Here is a 22,792-nt window from a genome sequence, read left to right as displayed (position 1 = left end):
AACAAAAAACACAAGGGTCAGGGGCTTAGAGGCAGAAAGAAGCCTGTTTAAAGTTCGATCCAACTGAGAAACACTAAGGCCTTCTTGATCACTGTCATTTGGCTTATAATTAAAACTCAGTCTCCAGTGATAGTAATTAGAGCTGCAGATATGATTCTGGGGAAATAAATAGCTGCAGTATGTTCAAATCACTACTCCTGTTTTTTTTTTTTTTTTTCTCTTACACAAAATGAGGATGTTGGACAAAATTATCTCTCAAGTTAATTCCAATTTAACTTCTACAGTTCTATTTTTCTAATATTCTTGTTTGTTTAAATTCTTTTATATAAAAAAGAAAGAGAAAGGTGGAGAAGGAATGAATATCATTGATTGCCTTGTTTCATAAAAGCAAAACTGAAAATAAAAATAGATAAAAAAATTAGTAACAGCAAATGATCAAGCATTCAAATCTTTAACAAGAAGAGAAGCTAGGTGTCTATAATGCTAGATCCCAAAACAACTTTGTTTTCATGTAAAGTTCATGTCAATTATGTTGACATAACTTGCTTGTACTGTTAATGATGATCTTTTTTCATGAGAAGTGGTGATTGCTGATCTTATGGCCTTTTCACCCTTTCCACCAGATTCTCAAGTCTCACCTAGGATAAATGTAAAAATTTATGCTAAATATTTTTTGACTAATCATTAGACTTACATGTTTCCAAATTAACAAGACTATTATTAGCCAAATGTCCCTCTAAGGGTTTGCGCTCTTTCTATTCGCATCCTGCTGCTATAGTACCTAGGTACGTCATCCACAATTTTCCCGCAATTTTTATAGGTATTTCATTTAGGTATGCCAAGTTTATTGCAAATTTGAATCAGTCTTTTGAAGATCTATAGTTTAAAATTAAGCAATACAAGCTAAGCATTTCCTTTGGTTTCTGACAGATAACAATATGAATAGACAATGCATTGTTTTCAGGGTTTTATTCTTGCTTTAAACAAATTTCATTAGACTCATATCTTGTTTCTTTTCTTAACATTTTAAACTTTGGTTTCTAGGAGGGCAAAGAGTAATGGAAATAGCTGAGAAATTAAAGGTCTATATTCTGATTCAAATGCCAATTCAATTCTAAGAACTCAGAAAGATGCAGCTGCTTTGAGAGATAAGGAATTAAAGAATACCTTATGGTGTCTACTAAAACTATAATTTAAAATATATAAGTACAAATCCTGCAACATCAAAAACTCTCTATTATAAAAAAACTTAAGGTAGTAAATGCAGTATTTTAAAAACTCATGATGTGAACAATATAAATATAAAATTTACAATTTTTGCAGTGCATTTTAGTCTATAAATCTCAAGTAGTTTATTCCAAGTTATACTCTACTGTGTATTATACAATACTTTTTAAATAATTTTTCACCAGCAATATTTTAAAAAGCAAACAAAAAGTATGAGTAAAAAGTTCCTTCTCTAAATTTAATAAAACCAGAGTTGTGGTATTAATTAAGAATGGATGTCCACATCCCAATTTGTTGTTTCCCTGTGTAACTTCTCAGTCTCATTTATGAAAATTTTAAAACTTATAGTTTATAAATCAGTGGTGCCTATTATAGTAATGCTTCATACATTAATGACACATTTAATAACTTTAATACAATAATAACTGATAATAATTCATAGAATTGTGGTATGAATCCAGGCATTAAAGGCCTTTGTCCTGGCCTCCGTAGAGGGCCTTGCATATTTGCAAACATCTAAAAGAAATTAAGTAAAGAATGTACAGAAACATTGGTTTCTTCAGATCAGGTACCCAGAACTAGAACAACACTACTCAGAAACCTAAAACATCGATGTTCTTTGGTGACTAATATTCTCTTATTTCCAGAGTACTTCCCTCTATACTTCTTACTTCATATCCTTGGAAAACAGGACGACTAGATTTCATTGCTGGGATAGTTTGTGGATTTAACCTATGCTGACATTGAAACAGACAATTGGTAGGAGTGTAGGGAAAGATAGTTGAATTAGTGGAACTGAGGAGACAAATTAACTTGTCAAATACTTTTCAACATGAATGCAATAGATTTGTGCAAAACAAAATGTGTTTTCTCAATAGTAGATACAATCTTTTTGTTTGTTTCTGTTCATGGACCAGTAAGTAGTTCTGAATGTAATCAAGAATTTGCATTGCACTTGTAGGATTTGCACATGGTGACTGAGAAATATTTTGTATCAATTAACTTTTTTTTTTTTTTTTTTTTTTTTTGGAGACGGAGTCTCGCTCTGTCGCCCAGGCTGGAGTGCAGTGGCCAGATCTCAGCTCACTGCAAGCTCCGCCTCCCGGGTTCACGCCATTCTCCTTCCTCAGCCTCCCAAGTAGCTGGGACTACAGACGCCCGCCACCTCACCCAGCTAGTTTTTTGTATTTTTTAGTAGAGACGGGGTTTCACCGTGTTAGCCAGGATGGTCTCGATCTCCTGACCTCGTGATCCGCCCGTCTCGGCCTCCCAAAGTGCTGGGATTACAGGCTTGAGCCACCGTGCCCGGCCGTATCAATTAACTTGAATTACCCTTATGTTTGTGTATCTGGGGGGCCTAGATAGAAGGTGTGTGAAGAATAGTAATAATTTTCTACATTGACAAGTAATTGTATACTGAATAATATTTTTATATAGTTTACTAACATGTATTTAATTCTCCCAAATGAATTTAAATATCCAGATTTATTTAAATAAATTCAATCTAAATATTAACTTTTAAAATTTTTATTTTTAATTTTTAATATTAATATAAATTTCAGTAAGCTATGTTTTAGATGACAATAAAATAGTTTCTGAAATATATAAATAATTTTATTTCTCCAATGTGTCCCATTGCGTTCAATTTGTTTTTCAAGAAACATATACTCACATTTTAAATACAATTAAAATTTTTTGTTGCAACAATCATTTTGATAATTGAGAATAAGTAAAAATCAAGGTCATTGTAGAAAGAAAAAGAAACAAAAAAACACAGTTTAGGACAGAAAAATAAAGCAACGAAAGAAGTGTTGTTATTATAAAAGTATTTAAACAAAAGCCAAAATTGACAAATGGGATCTAATTAAACTAAAGAGCTTCTGTACAGCAAAATAAACTACCATCAGAATGAACAGGCAACCTACAAAATGGGAGAAAATTTTTGCAATCTACTCATCTGACAAACGGCTAATATCCAGAACCTATAAAGAACTCAATCAAATTTACAAGAAAAAAACAAACAACCCCATCAAAAAGTGGGCAAAGGATATGAACAGATACTTCTCAAAAGAAGACATTCATATAGCCAACAGACACATGAAAAAATGCTCATCATCAATCGCCATCAGAGAAATGCAAATCAAAACCACAATGAGATACCATCTCACACCAGTTAGAATGGCAATCATTAAAAAATCAGGAAACAACAGGTGCTGGAGAGGATGCGGAGAAACAGGAACACTTTTACACTGTTGGTGGGACTGCAAACTAGTTCAACCACTGTGGAAAACAGTGTAGTGATTCCTCAAGGATCTAGAACTAGAAATACCATTCAACCCAGCCATCCCATTACCGGGGATATACCCAGATTATAAGTCATACTGCTATAAAGACACATGCACACATATGTTTATTGCGGCACTATTCACAATAGCAAAGACTTGGAATCAATCCAGTCTGTCACATGATGTGACAGTTTGGGTTAAGAAAATGTGGCACATATACATCACGGAATACTATGCAGCCATAAAAAAGGATGAGTTTGTGTCCTTTGTAGGGACGTGGATGCAGCTGGAAACCATCATTCTCAGCAAACTATCGCAAGAACAGAAAACCAAATACCTCATGCTCTCACTCATAGGTGGGAACTGAACAATGAGGTCACTTGGACACAGGAAGGGGAACATCACACACCCGGTCATATTGTGGGGAGCGGGGAGGGAGGAGGGATAGCATTAGGAGATACACTTAATGTAAATGATAAGTTAATGGGTGCAGCACACCAACATGGCACATATATACATATGTAACAAATCTGCACGTTGTGCACATGTACCCTAGAACTTAAAGTATAATTTTTAAAAAAAATTTTAAAAAAAAGCATTTACGCCAGGATAAAGACATAATATATTTTGTTTATTTCACAATTTTTTAAAACTCAATTTATAACTTCTAAATATTGAGACATACGGTAAAGCGGGCCCTGGTGATATTCTTGTCCTAGACACTACAAATTTTAATGATGACACCGAATACCTTTGTATTTACATAAGTCAAATTGCTTTATCTGAAAACTATATGTTCTGTACTGGACTTTCCTTCCTTCGTCTTTTTAAATGCTGCTTTTATGAGTATGATCAAGTCAAGTGAGTCTATCAATGAAGAGAGAGTGATCAACCATGACAAATGATACCCAAGGGCCAAATAAAATGATCATTAAATTTAGCATCATAGAGGCTATTGCTGGCAATTAATAAGAATATTTTAATGGAGTAGGGGTTAGACGTGGATAGTATGGGTTTAAGAAAGAATGGATAAAAGGACTAAACATTGTGAATTCGATTGAGTTTTACTTCAAAGGGGAGAAAATAAATAGAACTAGCTTGTTGAAATAATTAAAATAATTAGAATAAAGATGAGACAAAAAAGTAATAGCATGGCTGCATGCAGATGAAAATGATTCAGTAGAGCAGGAGAGGTGGAGGCTATGGAAGAGATGGGATAGGATTATTATTGCCCAGTTCTAGTCACAAGTGGAAGGAGGATTTAATTTTTATAGGAGCACAGAGAGTCATTTATGGAAACAAATAGGAAAGGTTAGTATGTAGATATGAAAGCTGGTATGTGGGTTATGCCTGTTCCCCTATTCTGATTACTTCAGTGCAGTTGTAAGCAATATTTTGATCTCAGAGCAAAAATAATAATTCCACCTATTTTCTAGGGTTGTTGAGATGATTAAATGAGTTTGTACATGTAAGAAACTTAGAATGCTACATGGCATCTTGGTATCATCTAATGTGTTAGTTGCTGTCATAGACATTAATTTCTTCCTATAAATATGTCTGCTGTTAATTTCACCAAACTCTTTTGAAAGAGCCCAATCTTTCAAATTATTCTTGAAAACCATGATTAAAAAATTTAAAAATGAGAAGTACTGTAAATGTATATCTATTTATATATAAATATAAATTATATAAATTAATAGTATTATATTATGAATTATATATTCAAAAGATATAATATATTTATGTAAATATAAATTATATAAAATATATATCATTTTGATATATACAAAATATATATCATTTTGATATATATATAAAATATATATCATTTTGATATAATAAATACTTTTTTTCCTCTTAGTATATCTCCTTCTATTCCTTCAACATCTGATCATTGCTATTTGCTTTGTTTTCCAGGCCTCGTATCAATTCCTTTTCCTGTAACAGGTTTTGTCCTCATTGCACTCTTATTTCTTCCTAAGTGTTGATGTCAGTGTACGGCCTAAGTAAAAGCATGTAACAAGTTTAAAATACCAAATAGAGTCATCTTGTAATTAAAACCTACATATTCTGGTGCTCAAACACACAGTTGGTTTCTTGAGACTTTTTAAGGTTAATGGAAATGTGAAAAAATAATGATGTTCTTCCTTGGCTTTTATTCATTTGGCACACTGAAAAAAACTTTATTCATTTAAATCTTTCTTCTATTAATACAAATGGCAATTGTGCTACACTAAATTAATGAGATATAAACAGAATATTTTTCGTGATGGGGATGAAGTAACTAGTGTTTTACTAAGCATTAACTTTTCTATCTGTCCTCTTATAGGTGTTTTTGATTGCAGTAACCATGACCACAAAGCAGTCTAGCAGGACTCCATAGGCTGGAAAGCCCTTGCAGGTGTGTAATCAACATTTTGCTTGCATGTTTCACTAACTCAGTGGGAACACTATCAAGTGGGTGGATTTGTCCTTAATCACGACTAGTGCGGAGATGCTGATTCTCTAAATTTACTATATGTATTTTTGGACATTTAATTTTAAGTAAAATAAGAAGTTAAGATCCTCCAAAAATTTTACCTTCTGCTATTTTACATATGAAGTCGCTGCACCTTTTTATGAGATGGGGTTTAGAGGCAAGCCTCTTAGATGTTTTAATAATTATCTCCTAACTCTAGTCTGCAAATAATTTTATTTGACAGAATAAAAAAGACATTTTCCCTTACATGAGTTAAAGAGTTTAGAATAACTTTACTTTTATAATTGTATGCATACATTCATTAACATATACTCCTGGCAATTAGGTAACATATGCCTTCTACTTTCTGGATGATATAAAATACCTTGGGTTTTTGATTTATTTAATATGATCAAAAATTCAGTTTTGTTAAAATTCTTATCATATGGTTCTCCTTATCTTTTTATGCTACCTTCAACTTTAAGTCTGCTCATTCAACCTCTTTGACACATGAGAGCATTTAAAATCCACTACTTGCCTGAACTTGTGACTTCCCTTTGGAGTCAAGAGGTGTCAAGGCTAAAGGAAAGTCTGAATATGCTACTGGCTACTGGCCTGAATCATTCTAATTTTTCTTTTCTTTTTTTTTTTTTTTGAGACGGAGTCTTGCTCTGTCACCCAGGCTGGAGTACAGTGGCCGGATCTCAGCTCACTGCAAGCTCCGCCTCCCGGGTTTACGCCATTCTCCTGCCTCAGCCTCCCGAGTAGCTGGGACTACAGGCGCCCGCCACCACGCCCGGCTAATTTTTTGTATTTTTAGTAGAGACGGGGTTTCACCGTCTTAGCCCGGATGGTCTTGATCTCCTGACCTCGTGATCCGCCCGTCTCGGCCTCCCAAAGTGCTGGGATTACAGGCTTGAGCCACCGCGCCCGGCCCATTCTAATTTTTCTACTTAGGTCATCATTACTTAAGCGTAGAGAAGCAGAAAGACCAGCTTTCTTCAGATTTCATTCCCTGCATATTTTCTTTATACAAAATGAAAGTTTTAGGAAAAGAAGGTAATTATACTGTGGATAAAGTTCTTGTAGGACTTTACTCATCAATCAAAGATAAATAATCATGTCTCTATTGTTTATTCCTTTTGTAAGTATATATCTCTAATTATTTTGCTTCATGTGGAGTCAACACTATTGATTCTTGCTTCTTTGTCTGCATTTAATGTGCTGTATCTGCTCTTCGACCTAGCATCAATAATTATCTTGCTCTTGTATTAATTTGAAAACATTTTGTTCCAAGGGAAAATTTCTACTAAACCAGTTTATAATTGAATTGTCATATAATGAATTATCTAAATGCAATGAGAAATTTCCAATTGTCTAGGAAGAAAACTTTTGATTAAAAGTATGATTAAATTTGAAATATATTTTAAAAGTCATGGGTACAATGACATTACATATTAACCTTCTGATGAAAATATTTTTGAAGTGAATAATAGTTGTTCAATAATTTTGTTTTTTCTTAAATATTTCTTTCTCTTATTGCCTGCATTAAATTATTCATGTTAATCCCTGTTTCTGGATGATCTCAGATTTAGGAGATTCATAGCAGAGAAACATTTGCATCAGTAGGGACACCACAAAGATTATCTAGACTGAGTGATTAGGTGGACAAAAAACTGAGGCTCAGAGAGGATGAGAAACTTACCTGAGGTCACACTTTAAGCAGTTAGGGGAACACTGGGTCTAAAAATCCAAGATTTCTACTTTGGCGCCTTCTATATTTCCTTCTGTGTCACTGTGCTTTCCCTAAAGTGGAAAGGAAATAAAACAGTAGAATGGATTGTGAGAGTAGAAAACTAAAACAAAATTTTAAAAAGGTGTGAAAATATTTTGAAAGCCATTTAAAAAAAAAAAAAAAAACTAGAACATTCTATCATTCAATTATGTTTTATATCTCAATTTATGAGAACACGATAAAACATAAATGTATTTAGGTTTATATAATTGTTAATTAAATGACTGAAATCTTTTTATATGTGAAGAACTTCACTTTATATCAATAAATTTAAGCTAAAGGTTACAATAATGTTTTTCAAGGTAACAAGTATGTCAATACATAATTAAATTGCACACACGTAAGACAGAAATGTGAAATAGTAGTAATAAATTATTATTTTGATTTTTGTTGTAGTGGAAAGCCAAATTTTTATTTCTAGTCTCATCTTCAAGGAATCTTTTATTACCATACTCTTAGAAGTTTAGATGGCTGCTTTAGAGGACATGGAGGACAAGTGACAGCACAATTAGACCCTAAGTGAAACACAATCTTTGTTTTTTAATGGAGGTCAGCCAGATTTTTATAATGTGTAAATTCTCCTTTTGTTCATATATAACAGTGGCATGCTTAGATAGGTCCTAACTGACAAAAAGTAGCCTTTTTGTCTGTCCATAAAAAGTATCTTTAAACTCAAAATGAATCAATTCTTTCATTACATTAAGGAAATGCGTAAGCTAGCAAAATTCTAGACAAGGCTAATTGTTGTATTTTAAGTGAGTCTTAAACATATGTTTTCCATGCCTACGAACATTGTAAAAATAAATAAAAATTTTAAAAATATAAGATTTTATTTCATCAGCTGTATTACCCCAGAAGTCAATTACATACCTTGAGGTTCAATGGAAGTGATATGCATTTAATGCTAAGCTAGTGGATAAAGTCAATCTGTGAGGTAAGCATTTTACACTGAAAATTAATATTGAATTTAGAACATCAAAAATTGATATTCAAAATCTCCTAAATACCCATGAAGTTAAATGTTTATAATTTTCTATATGACACCTTATTTAGTAAAACTTGTGCATAGTAAGATTTCAGGGTCAATAAGGAAAGTTACAAAGAACAAAAGAAAAGGCAGTATACAAGGGACCAGACATTCTGCTTTTAAGACAACTGTCGAAATTCTAGTGGCAAATGTGTGTGTGTGTGTGAGTGTTGGTGGGGAGCGAGCATAAAGTGACTGGGAAGTAGAAAATTCTGATGTCCTCCTGCTTGCCTTTAGGATTTAATCTACTCGATTTCAAAAGTATATCTATTATAACTTTAACACATTTAAATGATATGTTTGTTATCGGAGTTAAGATAAATAATACATGTGAAACACATTGCGGACTATGTCGGACTGAATTAGTGTTTATTGGATTTGAACTGGTCTAAGCCTTGTTTGATCTGACTCTCACACAGTACGTCTTTGATAACTCTAAAAAAACTATTACCTGCCTGTTCTCTGCTGCCAAATCATCCAATGAATAATAGAGATTTTAAATGACACTTACTCAAGCATTAGGTTTTAAAATTAGCTCACGATATGGTTTGGCTCTGTGTTCCCACCCGAATCTCACACTGTAGCTCCCATAATTCCCACGTGTTGTGGGAGATGATTGAACGACGGGGGTGGGTCTTTCCTGCGCTGCTCTCGTGATAGTGAACGGGTCTCACGAGATCTTATTTATTTATGTATTTATTGACGGAGTTTCACTCTGGTTGCCCAGGCTGGAGTGCAATGGCGCCATCATGGCTCAGTGTAACCCCCACCTCCCGGGTTCAAGCGATTCTCCTGCTTCAGCCTCCTGAGTAGCGGAGATTACAGCATGCACCACCACGCCTGGCTAATTTTGTATTTTTAGTAGAGACGTGGTTTCTCCATGTTGGTCAGACAGATCTCGAACTCTGACCTCAGGTGATCCGCTCACCTCAGCCTCCCAGACCACACCGGTCTATGGTTTTTAAAATGGGAGTTCTTCTGCACAAGCTCTCTCTTTGCCTCCTGCCACGCATGTAAGATGCGACGTGCTCCTTCTTGCTTTCCACCATGATTGTGAGGCCTCCCCAGCCGTGTGGAACTGTAAGTCCAGTAAAACTCTTTCTTTTGTAAATTGCCCAATCTGGGGTATGTCGTTATAAGCAGTTTGAAAATGGATGAATACAGCTCATAAATATGTAAATGATAGAATTCCATTGTATTGTATTTTTTCAAAATATTTTACGAACAATTATAATACATTTTCTTACAAGTAATTTGGAAATTACTGTATTACACTTCCAATGTTTAATTCAAAACATTAAAAATGATTATACAGCCAGTGGGGTGGCCTATGTCTGTAATCCCAGATACTCTGGAGGATGTGGCAGGAGGATCGCTTAAGCCCAAGAATTTCAGGCTGCAGTGAGGTATGATCATGCTACTGCACTCCAGCATGGGTGATAAGAGTGAGACCCTGTCTCTAAAAAATACAGTGAAATGCAATACAGTACAATAGAATTCCCATGTAAATGCCATTTACCAAAGACAAAATTGATGTTTAAGAAAAGCCTAGAAAAGCTTTCTTATTTGTTAGCATTGAATTAAGTGCATTATGTTGATTCATTTATAAAAACTAATTCTGTAAAAGACACCTCAAATCTCCTGAGAGCTCCTTCACTGCAAAAAGACGGCAGAGATTCTGATATCACTAATTGAATATATTTTGGAGGGGGTTATACCTGATTATTTGCTTCTATTTCTAAAACAGACTAAATTAATCTTATGCTTTCAGCTGAAAATCCCAATTTGTTAGCATTGCATAGAATGCCTCATGGAACCTGGCCACAAACCACAGTTTTAAGTCACATCTCTTCTCTTTCTATTCCCATCTATTTAAAAATTACAAATCTATTTAAAATACCTGTATCATTCCGAATGTTAGTCTTAGTGTATAATTTTATTTCTCAAATTCTACTTTTTCATTAAAAAATAATTTTGCAATAATTATAGACTCACAGAAAATTATAAAAATAATACAGAAAAGTCCCAGCTACCTGTCACTCAGTTTCCCTCAATAATAATATCTTACATGACTCTAGTCTGATATCAAAACAAAGACATTAAAATAAGTATAATCCCATAATTTATTCAGCTTCCACCACATGTATATGTTCTCAAATGTGTGTGTTTTGAGTGTATTCTATACAGTGTTATCTCATATATATGTATATAATCGCTACCATAATCAAAATACAGAACTATTCTATCACCACAATATCCCTCTTGCTACTCTTCTCTGATTATTTGCCTAGTAAATAGGCAGCTTAATTACCATTGTTTTCTAAACCTTTCCTGAGACTGCGGGTACTGTGTGTCCTTGTGCTCTCAGAGCTCCCTGTATGGGCTCTTTCAAAAACTCTTACTACATTACATTTTAGTTACTCTTAAAATGTACATCTTACTAACTAAACTGACTGCAGACTCTTTGAAGTTGGAAGAGTAAAGTAATGTGTGTTGAATGGGTACCTACTGGGATAATAAAATTTGCCAAAGATGCCTCCAATAATCATATCTTGTTCAAATAACAATTTTCTGAACCTACAATTTTAAAATACTATCTCTGTGCTATAAATGAGTTAATTGACTTTTAATGTACACATGCTTTGGGCCCAATTTTTACAAAAAATTATTATAAGAGCACAAATAAGAACAAAAAGAAATGATTAAAATATAACTGCTGATGCATGGTCTAGTTTTGCTGCTGAAGATGCCATAAGCATCTTAATTACTACACAGAGAGTCATTTTTTAGTAAAGAGAACTACAAACACTTCAAGTGTCCATGGTGTTCATCAGCTAGTAAACCTGGCAGGTGGGTGGCTATTCCAAAATTCCTAGTAGTTAAGCAAATCTCTAATTAGAAATTTCAAATTCCTAGAGGTGTTTGCACAGCAATCCAACATAAATTTAACTGCAGCACCACTGCCCCAGGATATATCGCCAATATACAGACTACAGATGTATGTTATTAGAGTTTTAAAGAAGATGCACAAAAGGAAATTAAATCCTGTCATCATTATTTTAATTTATATGTGAATATAGATACTTTATCACCTGATTTCAGTATATTGAATCACTCCCCAACTTCTTGCTCATACTAAAAGGATAGGTTTTTATCCTTTACATTTTTAACTTTTCTCAGTATTTTACAAGTAATATTACAAAACACTAGTTATAAAGGAAAGACCCTACCAGAAATGGGGAAAAAAAAAAATTGTAGTTTTTGAAATAATGGTTTAAAATGGAATTAGTTTCTTACTTTCAAGTTTCCACTACTTCTTAAAGTCTTACACTTCTGGAAAAAGTAGACTTAGTACATAATCTATTTTTTTTCTCAGACTTGCATTTTAGAGATCAAAAATAATTTTGCCATATTAAACATTGTTTTTTGCAAGAATTAGAGAAAGATAAACCTGAAAGACAATATACAAATATAGAAAAAAATGCTACATATTATAAAATTTGTGTATATAAATGTAAAAATACATTAGTTGAATATTTAGAGTCTGTATCCATTAAATGAAAAAGCAGTATTTTTTAAATCTAATAACACTTTTTTATTGCCCACTTTATGACCTTTAACCAATTTGAGTTCCAACTTTCCAACTTTAGAACACGCTTTTGGCAGTAGTAGAAGGCAGTCAAATTCCTAGGCAGGCAGGGACTGGTCCTCAGTGAAACTCGACTTTCAATCAAAGAACAGTGTAAGGCCTGAAAACTGAGCTGCCAGTTCTGGATAAAATCCATGGACCAGAGTAAGGACTCCCGCTCCTGTTTGGAGTGCGTCCTCTCAATTGGTCCTTACCTTTCACCTATTTTACATATACTCATCTTTCTGTGGTTGGCTACCAGTTGAATCTTCATTTGCATAGAGTGAAACGTCACTCCTGTACCTGATTGATTGTGGGTCAAGCCTTTGTTTTGGCCTCTAATTGGTTCTTTCCATTATTGTGACTCTTTCTGAATGGTGCTTTTCCCAAAATGGCCCACAGGCCACTCAGGGCACTCGTCCTCATTCTCAGTCCATAAAAGCCCTGAAATTAGTCCTCCAGACAGCAACCGTCCGTTGGGTACCCGGTTTCTGTTGAGAGCTTTTCTGTCACTTAATATATCCTGCTCTGCCTTACTCACTCTCCAGTGTCCATGTGTCTTATTCTTCCTGGTCCTGGGACAAGAACTTGGAACTTGCAAAACTGCAAGAGTACAGGAACTGAAACCCTCCAGCTCACTGAGCTGTGGGCAGTGGGAATACAACAGTTATAACACTTCCTCCAGCTTACCGAACAATGGGAGTGAAGAAGCTGCTGGGCACCACTCTCACCTGCTTGTTGAACGGTGAAAGTAGAGAAGCCACAACGTTTTGATAATGTGAAAATAAAAATGTTTTGAAGAGGGAATAATTTTTTTAAAATTATATTTCACTGAGCTCTATAATTTTAATCTTTCACTCTACAAATATTTAAGAAGAGACGATTGACATCATCATAGACGGAATCCAAGATAATTGATCTCACAGAAGAACAGAATGGTAGTTGCCAGGCATGGAATGATGGTGTTAGGGGGATCTGAAGAGATGTTGGTCAAAGGCTACGAAATTTCAGTTAGTTAGGAAGAATAAGTTCAAGAGATCCATTGCACAATGTGGTAATATAGTTATTAACAATATATTGTATTCTTGAAAAGCAGTGCCTGTTAAATGTTTTCAGCACAAAAATGGTAACTGTGTGAGATAGTATGTACATTAATTAGCTAGATTTAGCCATTCTACTATATATATATATACTTAAAACATCATGTTATATACTATATACACAATTTTATGACAATTTATAAATAAATGCAAACATTAAGACAATAATATATATTAAATGTTGAAATTATGTGATGAAAAGCATACTCATTTCTCCCAAGTGGTTCACTCTCTAATTAGAATGAACTACTAGAGATCTTTGCAGAAACAATTACAAGGCATGTGTGCAATGCTAATTTGTGTACTTGTACAATGTGCAATGTTGTAAGAAATTTTACTTCCACAAATGTTATAAAAATTCCAATATATTTGTATCATTTTCTAAAAGTTGTTTATTGTCTTTAAGAAAATAATGAGAAAATTATTTTTATACTTATTCACATATTTACTATTTCTGGTGTCTTTTTTGGGTTGGTCTAATTTTCCTTATGTTGTTATTTTCCTTCTCTAAAGAACATCCTTTAACAATTTTATTTTTCTGTATTGCAAGTCTACTCATGACAAATTCTTTCAGCACAAAAAATAAAAATAACAAAAGGAACAAAATAATAACGAATGTATAATCAGTCTTACCATTTTAACTACTCATAGTAAGACTTTTTGTCATGGTGATAAAAAGCACATTTGAGATCTGCCCTTTTAACAAATATTTTTAAGTGTACAGTAACATATTGTTAATTATAAGCAATTTTATAATAATGTGGTACAGTAGATCTGTAGAACTTTTTCATCTTTCGTGACTAAAACTCTATCCATTGAACAGCAGCTACACATTTCCTCCTCCATCTCCCAGTCAGTGGCAACTAACATTCGACTTTCTGTGTGTCTATGTAGCTGAATGATTTTAGATACCTCAATAAGTAGAATCCTGCAGAATTTGTTCTTCCACAAGTAGCTTATTTCATTTAACATAATGTCCTTAAGGGTCTTCAATGATACAGCATATAACAGGATTCCTTGTTTTTTAAGTCAAATAATATTCTATTGTATGTAGATGCCACACTTTCCAAAACCATTCAGCCACTGGTGAATATTTGTGTTGTTTTAACCTTTTGGATATTGTGAATAATGCTGCAATGAATGTGGGAGAGCAAATACTTCTTAATGACACTGGCTTCAATTCTTTTGGATAAATATTCAGAAGTGGGATTGCTGGATCATATGGTAGTTTATTTTTAACTTTTTGAGGAACCTTTGTACTGTTTTCCACAAAAGCTGCACCATTTTACATTATCCCCAATAGCACATAAGGGTTTTTATTTCTCTATATCCTCGCCAACACTTACTTCATTTTTTAAATAACAGCCATCTGGCCATCTGGCCATGCTAATAGATGTGAGATAATACCTCATTGTGGTTTTGATTTGCATTCTCCCGATGAGTTATGTTGGGCATATTTTTCATATACCTACTGGCCATTCATATGTCTTTTTTTGAGAAATGTCTGTTTAAATATTTTGTCCATATTTAAATCAGGCAATTTGTTTTTTGGCCTTTTTTTCCTATTAAGTTGTAGAAATTCCTTATATGTTTGGGGTATCAAACCCGTATCAAATGGTAGTTCTAAGTTCTTTGAAAAATCTCCTAACTGATTTCCACAGTGGCTGAACTAATTTACATTCTCACCAGCAGTGTATAAGCATTCCCTTTATTCTGCAGCCTCATCAGCATCTGTTGTTTTTTGACATTTTAATAATCGCCATTCTGACTGGTGTGAGATGGTATCTCACTGTGGTTTTGATTTGTATTTCTCTAATGATTAGTGATGTTGAGCATTTTTTCATGTTTTTTGGCCATCTGTATGTCTCCTTTTGAGAAGTGTCTTTTCAAGTCCTTTGGACACTATCTAATTTTTTTTTTCTTAATGAACTATTTAATTTCCTTATAGATTCTAGATATTAGACCTTTGATGCATAGTTTGTGAATATTTTCTCCCACTTTGTAGGTTGTCTGCTTACTCTGTTGATAGTTTCTTTTGCTGTGCAGAAACTCTTTAGTTTAATTAGGTCCCATATTGTCAATTTTTGTTTTCATTACAATTGTTTTGGGAGAGTCAGTCATAAATTACTTGTCAAAGCCAATGTCCAGAATACTATTTCCCAAGTTTTCTTCTAGGATTTTTATAGTTTTAGGTCTTACATTTAAATCTTTAATCCATCCTGAGTCATTTTTTATATATTGTGAATGGTAGGGGTCCGGTTTCATTCTTCGACATGTGGCTAACCAGTTATCCCAGCATCATTTATTAAATAGGGAGTCTTTTCTCCATTGCCTGTTTTGTTGATTTTGTTGAAGATCAGATGGTATTCTGTGTGTGCAGCTTTATTTCTGGCTTCTCAATCCCTTTATTGAGTGTATACCCTTAGGAAAATAAATCATTCTACCAAAAAGACATACACACTTATATGTTCATTGCAGCACTATTCACAATAGTAAAGACATGGAATCAAGCTAAGCTCCCATCATGATGTGCTGATAATGTCTCATCACAAAAGAAGAAGAAAAAGAGAGTTCCTTAATTTTGGCTTCATCTTAGGAAAATGAACAATTCGATATAACCCAATGAGGGTTGTATAATTTTTTGATGGCCTGTGACATAAATCCATTATCTGTACTCTTGTATCAATTAATATTTTAAATACAAACAATCAAACTAAATTCTAGGTAACTAGAGCATTTTAAAGAAATGACTTGAGTTAATATTGTGTGTTTATAAATCAGAAGAGAAGCTTAACAGTCAGACCCCAGGAAGAGCAGGAGATGGTTTCTGGATATCTATGATATCTCAGGAAATGCTCTTATAATCTATAATTTAGTCTGCTCAATAGAAAGTCTAACTATTTGATAATTTAAAAGTGATACAGTATTTTATTTTATAATAATTTTGATTATTTTGTGACACAAAATGAGTAAAGGAGTGAATCAGCTATAACTAATTTATATTCTTGTCTTACTTAGCTAAAGAGGCAAATTACCAAGACAGCAGTCTGATAGGTTTAGGTTGTCAAGTGAACTTTGTCTACTCTTGAGTGACTAGCTCAGGTGGATGGCACACAAAGGAAGAAGTAGAGATTATACCCCAAAGGAAACACTTGACCTTTAAAAAGTTAGTAGATGTAACTTATTGGGGGGAAAAATGTTCTTAGGTGAAACATGTTTAAGACATACTGGACTGGAGAAGCATGTTTTGTTTTGTTTGTTTTAGCAGCATTTTAGGAACTTCGTGCATGTTTATTAACATGCCTTCACAACATTGGTTGCTTTGGTTTTCCTTTGGAGTATATTTTGAGAAATGCTCCATTAGAAAAAGCAAACAAACAAAGAAATTAAAGGGTTCCTTTCATAGAGCACTTCTACTTTCACTATAAAATACAACTCCAACTGAAACTCAGATAAAAGGGAAAATCATTTAGGAAACACTTTATTTATTAGAATTACCTGGACAGATTGGTAAGACACAGATTGCTGAACCCTGCTCCCCGAGTGTCTGATTCAGGAGGACTGGTGGTGAGTTCCAAGAATTTGCATCCCTAACAAGTTCCCAGGTGATGCTGATAAGGCTCATCCTGGAACCACTTTGGAAAAAGTTCTGTTTTAATAATTGCTGGAATCAGTAAATGAACATAATTGTTTAAATCTTTAAATCTTTTGTATAACACAGATAAGCCTCTGAGGCTTATGATGCAATGGAATTGAATCATTTGCATAATCCTCTAAATTCTGTTTCTGAAAAACTGTATTCACCTGGTCATGCTAAACATATTGAAGATGATATGAACTCCTGGGCCCTCAGCATGCTCTGCTGACATTAGATGTAACCTCACAGAAACGTCTCATAAAAATGTAATCAGTTTCTGGAATGGGCTACAATTTGGACATGTTCTCCAGTAGAGGAGAGAAACTCTTGTGTCCTTCAAGAATCCATGCCATCCTGGGATCCCTGGGAATGCCAGCCTCTGGTGTAAGTTTTCTAAAACAAAACCAAAACCAAATGAACAAACAAACCATAAAGGAAAAAAACACAATCGAACTGTCATATTACTTTATGCAGTGCAAAACATATTTTAACTCGTCCATTATAAGTACAGAAAGTAAAAAAATAACACTCAGAAAAGTGATAGATTAAGAGATTGCACTGTGATGTGTAAGCAATCATTTAACTTTCTTGGAACATATTGTATTTATTGATGGTTAAATTGGCATTTCATATTTCTCAAGGATTGGTATGATGTTTCAGCATGTCAGTTTAATTAGATGAAAAAAAGGTATCATGCTTACAAGCTGGCCAGATAAAATCCATCAGTCTTACCAATATAGGCAACCACATTAGAGGGAAAAGAGATCACTGTTATGGACTGAATTTTGTCCCTTCAAATTTATAGGTTTAACTCTTTACCCATAAGATGACTATATTTGGAGATAGGGCTTTTCAGTAGGTAATTAAGGTTAAATGTGGTCATAAGGGCAAGGTTCCAATGCAATAGAACAAGTGTCCTTAAGAATAGGAAGAGACACCAGCAATGCATGTGCACAAAGAAAAAGCAGTATGGTCTGCAAGCCAGGGAGAGAGGATTTTGAAGAAAATAACTCTGTCAGTACTTTGATTTTTAAGCCACCTGTTTATGGAATTTTGTTAGCACAGGCTAATACGCTCTTCTTTTCCTCTTAGTCCTATTCAAAGCTTCATATAAGCATTTGCTAAACACACTCCATTCAGGATTTGATAGTCAAATGAACTTGTGAAACTCTAGGATAAATAACGTCCAAGCAATAGTGTTTACTGAAAGGGTTAAATAAAGATTACTGAAAGATTTCTGACACATTATTTGATGCGAATCAAATAATATAAATATTATAAATCTGATGTGAAGGGTATTCAATGCAACATTTTTCAATTTACTAAATATTGTTGATACTGTTGCTCTTTTTTCTTTTTTACTGTCTTTTGTTTATTTGTTTAAACAATATCTCATGGGAGTAGCATTGGCAAATATTGTTTTACGTAAGTTAATGACATTTCATTATTAGGACTAACGTTTATCTTTCTCATTGACTCAAAATTTAATCTCTTTGTTTTATATTAGAATTTTACATCATCATTTGGGTTATTACTCTGGGTTTCTGCATTAAAGAAATAGCCAATAGGATGTGTTTATATATCTACATTTATGCCTATATATACACACACATACATATTGACGTATTTATATTTACACACACACACACAGAGACAGAGAGAGAGAGACAGAGAGACAGAGAGAGACAGAGACAGAGATTTATTTTAAAGAATTTGGATGCTGGCAAGCTAGAGACCCAGGGAAAAGTTATTGTTACATTCTCTAGTTTGAAGGCTGTTTGGAAGCATATTCCTCCTTCTTCAAGGGACTTCAGTCCTCTCTCTTAGCTTTTCAATTGATTGGATGGGGTCCATCCACATTGTGGTGAGTAATCAGCTAGGCTGTACTCAAAGTCTACTGATTTAAATGTTAATTACATCATAAAAATTACCTTCATAGCAATATCTAGACTGGTGTTTGACTACTACTGTGTACTATGGCCGAAACAAGTTGACACGTTAAATTAACCATCAGAGTCCCCATAACATTCATCCCTGATTTGCTTTTACCACATTTTACCCATTTAAAAACCAATGTCCTCACGCCCAATCTTCCTTTTCTTTCCTGATACCTGAGTGACAGATGAGACAAATATATTGGCAGAACTTGTTAAATTCCATGTTAAAAAGCTCTGTCCAGCTGGTACGAGTTTACTTACTCTGCTGCTATCAGCAAGTGACACTGGAAAAGTCTGCTTCTTTCCCTGTTTATAGTTTTCTGCAGTTTCTGACTCTGAAATATTAGGGTCACATAACTCATTCTGTGTTCCAATAACATTTTAGGCCTCCATTTACCTCTCACATATTGTTCTGTAACAATTGTTCTTTGCTTTCTGCTTTTCACAAATGGAAAATATCATGAAACCTTTTAAATTTATATCTTCTAATAAGTCTTTTCCAGGCAGAGCCCAAGAATCGGTCATTTTAAATCTTTTTTTTTAGTCCCTCAAAAGAGATATAATGCAGTTTGCTCACTGATGGCTTTAACATTATGGTCTGTTCACTCCATAATTATATTTATAAAATGTATTAAATTATATAAGTAGTCACATTTGATTTATAAACTTTTCTATGCTTAAGTTCCTTTCTCATTGCTGTGCATAATTATCAACTATTCTGAAAACTACATCTCTCCTGTCCTAAGCCTAAGAAATAATTTCATGTTGTATTTTTAAAAGGAGATCAAATAATCTATGAAGAAATACCTTTTCCATCTTCCTCTTTTTCTCTCTCTTTGTGTCATAACATTCTTATGCATTGTCTTGGGGAAAAAATGTACTTCTGTTCTTTGAAACTATACCACTTGGCATTCAATAAATATTTGTTGATTGATTTAACAGTTTTTTTTTTTTTATTTTTAGACGTACTGTTTTATAGAAAGTATTTCTAATATATTCTAATGCTTTCTTTTTTAATAAAACATTTTTATTGTGGTAAAATACACATAACTACTTTTAAATTTATAGTTCAGTAGTATTAAGTGCATTCATATAGTTGTGTAACCATCCCCGCCATTCATTTCTAGAACTCTTTTCACCTTGCAAAACTGAAACTATACCCATTGAACACTAACTCCATATTCCACTGTCCCTTCATCTCTGGCAACCACCATTCTACTTTTCTGTCTCTATGAATCTGACTACGCTAGGAGACACACATAAGTGAAATCATAGATATTTGTCTTTTTGTGATTGGCTTATTTCACTTAGTGTAATGTCTTCAAGATTCCATCTATTCATCTATTTGGCAAACTTGTCTCTATTGTATCGCCTACATATTTCACAAATTTGTTTCCTCTTATTCATTCTCTCAACTGTTTTGGCTAAATTTCTCTGTATCTTTTATATTGACTCAGTGAAACGGCCTAGTGACAGTTCCTTCATAATATTCTGTTCATTCCTAATCATCACCCACCATTGTAAGAATTAAGTAGTTATTGTGGTTACTACATTATTTTTGTTACTGTATTTCAGATTATAAACCTAACCAAATTACTCTTTGCTTAAAATATTTTACTGTCTTCTGATTATCTATTTTTTTAGACTAGATAAATTTAAAAATGAGTGTATATACATTCTTCTGAGTTCCATTTATTATTATGTATAAGATGTTTTATTTTTTATCATGGACCCTATGCTTCATTACATTCTTTTTTATATTAGAAATTTTAATTCAACTACTATGCTTCCAAATGTATATCTCATTATAAACAAGTAACTCAAACTTTTTACTCCTTTTCTAAAAAGTTTATTAATTTTGTGAGTCTTAAAAACAGATCTTGATTTATATCCAGATGTCATCATGGTATTACTTTTGTCGACCATTTCTAAGAAGTGTAATGATTCCAGGGTATGCCAACACATAAATAAGAAAACGTTCTTTTTGTCTATTGTAGAAGAAAACCAAGAGTGACACATTAAGTGCTATATACTAAGTACAATGTTCTGGGTACATGTTATGTTTCCTAAATGTAATCTTTATATTAAATTTGCATTAATTTTATACTAGAAATCTTAATTAAATTACTATGCTTCCAACTCTATATCTCATTATAAAGAATTTACTCAAACCTTTTATTATTTTCATGTAAAGATCATTAATTTTGTGAGTCTTGCCTAAAATAAGAGAGGAGAACATAGAACAGAGAGAAGAGAAAAAAGAGAGCAAATAAAAGGAAGACAATATTGATTATGTTATGTTTATTATGTTTGGGACTTAGTTTTTCAAGGTGTGTGAATAAAACGACAATTGGGTAACCATGAGCCTCTTAGGTCATTTTCTATGATAACTACACATACAATGTTCTGGAAAGAGATAACTCGATAACAACTATTCCACCACTGTATACACCAGTTAATCATATAGTCTTCCCTCAAAGAGGAATTTAGCTTCAACAGGCCTATTATACTTCTTAGGAGAGTCACCCATGCATATCATACATCACCAGGTTGCCTCTCATGGAGCATATTATATATTGCTACAAAACATCTCTAAGCTGAAAGAAGATTTATACAAACACAGCAGTGAGTGACAAGGAATCTAAGTGTATATCAGGGAGCTATTATTTGTATGAGTTTTCAAAACTTAAAATATGTAAGCAGAAGGCAAAATCACCATATTTAGATCTGTAGGATATTTTTAATCTTTTAAATTGTATCATTTATGTTCATATGTTTAGGCTTATATGAGAAGAGCTGATAAACCTAAGACAAAACAAAATAAAGCAAACTTAAATAATTGAAATCAGTCAATGATGTATTATTTCAACAAATAAAAACATACAAAATATATTCTTGGACCATGGCAAAATTAAAGTAGAAGTTAATAACAGAAAGATACAGAAAAATTGCCAAATATTTGGAGATATAACAGCATACTTTTTTTTTTTTTTTGAGACGGAGTCTTGCTCTGTCACCCAGGCTGGAGTGGTGCAATCTCGGCTCACTGCAAGCTCCACCCGCCGGGTTCACGCCATTCTCCGGCCTCAGCCTCCCGAGTAGCTGGGACTACAGGCGCCCGCCACCTTGCCTGGCTAGTTTTTTTTTTTTGTATTTTTTTTTTTTTTTTAGTAGAGACGGGGTTTCACCATGTTAGCCAGGATGGTCTCGATCTCCTGACCTCGTGATCCTCCCGTCTCGGCCTCCCAAAGTGCTGGGATTACAGGCTTGAGCCACCACACCCGGCCATACTTTCAAATAACTGATAGGTTAAATAGAAAGTTATAAAAAGAAATTTATAAACTATTTTAATGGAGAAATGGAAACATCCTAGTGAAAATTTGTGTGGTATCACTAAAACAATGCCAAAAATTTGTGTATCATTATATGTTTATAATGTTATAAGGGAAGAAAAGTCTTCAATTAATGATGTAAGGTTCCACAGTAAAAATAATAAATTGATGTAAGAAGGAGAAAGAAAATAAATATAAAATCAGAAATTAATGAAATAGAAAATGAAGAAAACATAGAGAAAATATAACAACAGTAGAGTTTTTTTAAGATTAATAAAATTGTAAACCTTTGGGCTGATTTTTCAAAAAAACATAAGAAGGCACACATTACATATATTACTGACATTGGAATGTCAACCCATTAAA

At 33.5% G+C, this 22,792-nt stretch overlaps 1 long non-coding RNA gene across 4 annotated transcripts in view; it reads right to left on the bottom strand.

Moving 5' to 3' along the window:
- Positions 1-200: 200 nt before the first annotated feature.
- LOC108581356 overlaps positions 201-22,792 on the bottom strand; it is a 55,173-nt gene continuing 32,581 nt past the window's right edge. For 3 of the 4 annotated variants that reach the window (XR_004176587.1, XR_004176586.1, XR_004176588.1), the window contains 2 exons: positions 7,676-7,776; positions 201-638 (listed from right to left, as the gene is read on the bottom strand). This is a non-coding gene — a long non-coding RNA (uncharacterized LOC108581356). Of the gene's footprint in view, positions 639-7,675; positions 7,777-13,110; positions 13,848-22,792 lie in introns of those variants that run through there. The other variant, XR_001893446.3, reaches the window with a different exon arrangement.

The sequence above is a fragment of the Papio anubis genome, chromosome 10, assembly GCF_008728515.1.
Source record: "Papio anubis isolate 15944 chromosome 10, Panubis1.0, whole genome shotgun sequence".
NCBI lineage: Eukaryota > Metazoa > Chordata > Mammalia > Primates > Cercopithecidae > Papio > Papio anubis.
The sequence above is the reverse complement of the archived record's forward strand: the minus strand, read 5'-3'. Positions and strand labels throughout refer to the sequence as shown.